General features: G+C 34.3%; 1 pseudogene; it reads right to left on the bottom strand.

Moving 5' to 3' along the window:
* Positions 1-3,530: 3,530 nt before the first annotated feature.
* On the bottom strand, positions 3,531-4,337 carry LOC144281415 (WASH complex subunit 3 pseudogene; annotated as a pseudogene).
* Between the last annotated feature and the right edge of the window lie 949 nt (positions 4,338-5,286).

The following is a 5,286-nucleotide window of genomic DNA, read 5'->3' on the forward strand; positions in this document are numbered from 1 at the left end:
AAAAGAACTACTCATACTCTAATGAGAGAGATTTAAAAAGTGGTTAAACAGGTGTATTTTAAAAATATTTTATTTTGAAAAAAAATCTCATATCTGCAAATTTTTTTGAAAACAGTATGTGTATAGTATATACACATACACCACATCTTTATCCATTCATCAGTCAATCTTCTGAAAATATTTTACCTAGATTCACCAATTATATTGACATATCCTTTTTCTTCTTATAATTCTTATTATTTTGCTGAGCTTTGGAGACAAAGTTGCACTCATTGTACCACTTCATCCTAAGAACTTGAGCAAGCATCTACTAAAAACAGGACATATTCCTACAGAAACATACCATAAGCATTAAATTTAGAAAATTTAGCATTAATACTATTATCTAATATATATTTCATTTTCAACTTCCACAAATTATTCCAGTTCTGTCTTTAACAGGACTTTTATTTCTGTCCAGGAATCAATCAAGAACCAGGCATTTCATTTAGTTTTCATATTTTTATAGTCTCTTTTAATTTGGAACTGTTCTCAGCATTTTTTTCATCTTTAATAGATCATTTTTTCATACTGCCATTTTTTAGGAGTATAAGTTTGTGTGTGTGCATGACCATGTATGTATGTATGTGAGTAGGATTGCTGCATTATGATTACACTCAAGTTATATTTTTGGTAAAATTATCACATTCTGACAGGTGACATTTTATACAAGTTTTGAGATATAGAAAACATTTATATAGAGATGTGAAATGTGCCACTGAAGACAGAACTAGAAACTGAATTGAAGATTTTTTGAATCCTAATGCAAGGCTTTTACCACTAACTATAGATGCTGTGGATGGCTTTTGAAAGCTTGAGTTTTTTTTTTTTTAATCAATGTGAAATTATTAAAAATTAGATGTGTCAAATAGAAGGCTTGAACCATACTTTCAAAAGATAGATTGTGGTATGATATAACCAGAACTGATTGCCTAAAGAAAACATTCAAAACTAGTCCCTAGTTGACTGCAGATATAAAGAATCTTTAATTTGAAATTTAATTTTGATCTTTAAGGTGTTTATGCTTTTTGACAGGAAAAAAATGTAGAATTTATGTTTTGGGGGCAAAAAGGCTATATCTAGTATTAGGGCAGGCCTCAACAAGCTAACTATTAACATTTGCAAATTCAGAACATTCTAAATGAGGTGAATATGGTATCTTTACTCGATATTGTAGAATCACAACAAAACAGTCACATTCTTGCAGAGTGTCCCCTTATTTGGTACGTAGAATAAGCTCAGAGAGAAGATTTGCCCAAATTTACAAAGCTGGAAAATGGTATAGGTTAATTTCTTTCCTAGGATTCTCAATCCATTGTCCAACTGATAGATTCCTAGAATATGCTTACAGAAACAACAGAATTTTGACTTCATGGATTAGCCTTTTGCCATTGACCATCTCCTTTGTAGATTAGGCCTTTTAAAATTGGGCCCCAGTCTCCCACTGGTATTTTAGTAATAGAATGGAGTGTGCCAAAGGACATTCACAACCGCTTAATCAGACCTACATTTAGTCTCACTTATTTTGACCTTCAAGCATTTACTTATGAAAGTGCATGAGGTTTCTTTTCAGATTAATGCCAAGTTTCAATCGCCATAGACCACAGGAAAAATCTTTTTTTATGTGATTCCCCAAAAATGAATTCAACAATACTTTTATCAGCCATGTTTTTAATCCATTAGCAATATTGACTTTGCCATGAAATGAGAGTAATTCAATTTTAGATTATATTATAAAGCTGAAATTATTATAGCTTTGCCTCCTAGTTTTACAGTTGTTAAGGCTATGTCAGAGTTTTCATGGTGAAGCTTTATATTTCAAAGTTTTATAATCAGACATTAAAGAGAACAAAAAAAAAAGCCAAATGGTTTTTGAGACTGCATTGGTGCCTGCAAGAAATCCATGTCAGGCTTTTTATTCAAAGAGATCCACATCGATGGGCAAGTCCCTCTGCTTAATAACTTTCATTATTAGATTGGCTATGGATGCCACCAACACATTTTCCTAATGCTACAGTGGGGCCCATTTTTCAGTTTTTCAGCCTCAGTATTAGGTATGGAAATCTATGTGGTACTATAAACAGAGGACAAAAGATACAATATAACCATCTAGTCTCTTATTACCTGTCTGACTATGTGCAGGTTGCTTAATATTGTTGAGACTCAAGTTATTTAAAGTGAAGAATGAAGAAAAATTTATCCTATGTTTCTTAAAGCAAGGACCTTTTGTAATCCTTTCCAAACCTCATATCTGAGTTTATGTTAAAATGAAGAGGCAGCTAATATAAGAGATCCTTAGGATTAGAAAAGAGATTGCTATCTCCATCTTATATTTGAAACATATTAGAAAAAGGTCATTCCCCAAAATAACCAATAAAAGACAAGTACCTGACTTAAAATATATTTATTTAAATCATCTCTCTAATAAATTACAAATGAACATTTTTAGCTATTAATAACTTGGCATGAATATTCTAAAGACACATCTATATTCAACATACTTGATAGGCCATGTATAGGAAATGGCCATAAGTGAAATTACTATTTACTGATGGAAAGCTCCCTGAAGTAAAAAAAAATTGTGAAGTAAGAAGAAAATGGACAGCAGTGTAGAATAAGTTGCAACTTCCTGCATAACTCTGCTCAGGATCCCTATTCTTCATTTATATTTACTTTGACTCCATACAAATTTAAGCCTTTTATAGGCATGGCAATGTTTAGACATCATGCTTTGTTTAAATAAATAAGATGGCAATCATGCCACCTGGGATGTTTAACTTCATCTTGGGCAGGCTATGTAAATTCTTAATAACAATCATAGTTCCTGTATCATCTGCATTTACTAATAGCAACCATGAAGTTACATAATTCACTTACATCAACTAAGTTAATAATCACAACAATCTCATGAGGGAGTTATCTTCATTTCACTAATAAGGAATGGAGGTTTAGAAAGAAGAAATAATAAGATCATCTGCGAGTGGCAAATTCAGTATTAGGATATGGCTTTCCCAAAGCCTGATTTTTTTTTTTTTTTTTGGTTATAAATGCTTTGTCTTTCTTTTCTTTTCTTCTTCTTTTCTTTTCTTTTCTTTTCTTTTCTTTTCTTTTCTTTTCTTTTCTTTCTTTTCTTTTCTTTTCTTTTTCTTTTCTTTTTTTTTTTTTTTAACATGGAAAAACTCAGGCAGCCCTGATGGCTTAGTGGTTTAGCGGTGCCTTCAGTCCGGGGTGTGTCCCTGGAGTCCCAGGATCCAGTCCCAGGTCAGGCTCCCTGTATGGAGCCTGCTTCTACCTTTGCCTGTGTCTCTGCCTCTCTCTCTCTCTCTGTGTCTCTCATGAATAAATAATAAAATATTTTAAAAAATAACATAGAGAAACCTGGTGGTGGATAATAGTCATCAGATGTTTCTCTAAGAGTTCAAATTCCAGCTTTCTTATAAAATGTAAATGAACACCTACACATGTATATGTAACTGTTGTCAAAATTAAGCTTATTTACTAAAAAAAGATTCATTATCCGAACTTTCTTTTGCATTCTTTTCATCTTTGCTATTAGGCACTAGAGCATCTGACCCCTCAAGAAAACATGGGTCCTTCCAATATTATTTTTTGTAATCTTAATGCCATCACTTGGAACACCACTTGAGCCATTCTGAGATATCTGGCATATCTTGGACCCTTAACTATAATAAAGATTTCTTTTTGAGATTTATTTATTTATTCCTGAGAGACACACGAAGAGAGAGGGAGAGACATAGGCAGAAGGAGAAGCAGGCTCTCCATAGGAGCCCAATGCGGGACTCAATCCCGGATCCTGGGATCACGACTCAAGGCTAAGGTAGACGCTCAATGGCTGAGCCACCCAGGCGCCCCTGAATTAAGATATTTTCTGATGTTACTTCACTTTCCTGTGATCTAGAGTCTTATATACTGTTCTGCTGTGATTGCTCTGAAGTGGTTTCAGAATGTGACTGATTCATTTGTGATACCAGTGTCACTTACAGAAGATACTTCAAATGTCACATCATTTAAGCCTGTGATAGTTGACAATTTTGCAACTAAAATATGAAGAGCTGTTTGGATACTAAACATACTACAATACTAAGAGCAATTTGCTGGATATGAAGAGAAAGTTCTGCCAGTGTCTCCTTACAGACTATAGAAAAGTGGTTGAGGAACTCTACAGTGTTCACCACAAACTGGTTTAGAAAATGCTACTGGTCTTTTCTGTTGAACAGCTAGCACTTTGTGGTCAAGTCTATGCCTGACCTCATGAGAAGAATCCCATCTTCATCCATCTCCTTACAGGGTGAAAGACCCACAGCTTGCCCACAAACCCTTCAAAGATGGGATCACCCAAAGCCTGCACCCTTAAATTTTATTTTATATATATATATGTCTCATAATTTCCTAAGACAGAACAACAAATGAATCTCCCAGTGAAGAAGAGGAAAACATTATGGAAGTGAAATCTCTAACATTCAACATTCCATAAGTGAGACCAACTGGTACAATCCAATCAGTTCCTAAGCTCTACTTGCCTCCTACAGGCAACCCAGGTTCAGAGACGTGGATATATGCACCGAGTTGTTTAGTAACAAAAAACTAACTGGATATCTCCACAACATCGTGGTTGGCTGAAAACCTTGCTAAGTCTATCATGGCAGGAAAGGCATACAAAAGAAAATAGTATTTGAGCAGAAGTCTGAAAGAGGAGTAGGAATTAGCTATACATGGGAGCTGAGTATATAAGAACAATGAAAACATGGGGATCCCTGGGTGGCTTAGCGGTTTGGCGCCTGCCTTTGGCCCAGGGCGCAATCCTGGAGACTCGGGATCGAGTCTCACTTCAGGCTCCCGGCATGGAGCCTGCTTCTCCCTCCTCCTGTGTCTCTGCCTCTCTCTCTCTCTCTCTCTCTCTCTTTGTCTATCATAAACAAATAATAAAATAAATAAATCTTGAAAAAAAAAAGAAAACAAAAAAGCATTTTATTTTTGGCAATAATCATCATATCATCATAACTGCAATTTATTCTTTCATTCACTCATAAAATAATTTTGAACACTAATTGTGTGTCAGGAACTATTCTAAATGTCTTCTCATATCTATGGGGAAAAATACAACAAATAAAATTATATATATGTATGTAACATATATGTATAAGCATATTTCTATAATATAGGTCTAATGAGGAGAAAAAGTAAAAGTATAGCAGGTTTTGTATCAGTTACGCTGAATTACATAAG

The sequence above is a fragment of the Canis aureus genome, chromosome 12, assembly GCF_053574225.1.
Source record: "Canis aureus isolate CA01 chromosome 12, VMU_Caureus_v.1.0, whole genome shotgun sequence".
NCBI lineage: Eukaryota > Metazoa > Chordata > Mammalia > Carnivora > Canidae > Canis > Canis aureus.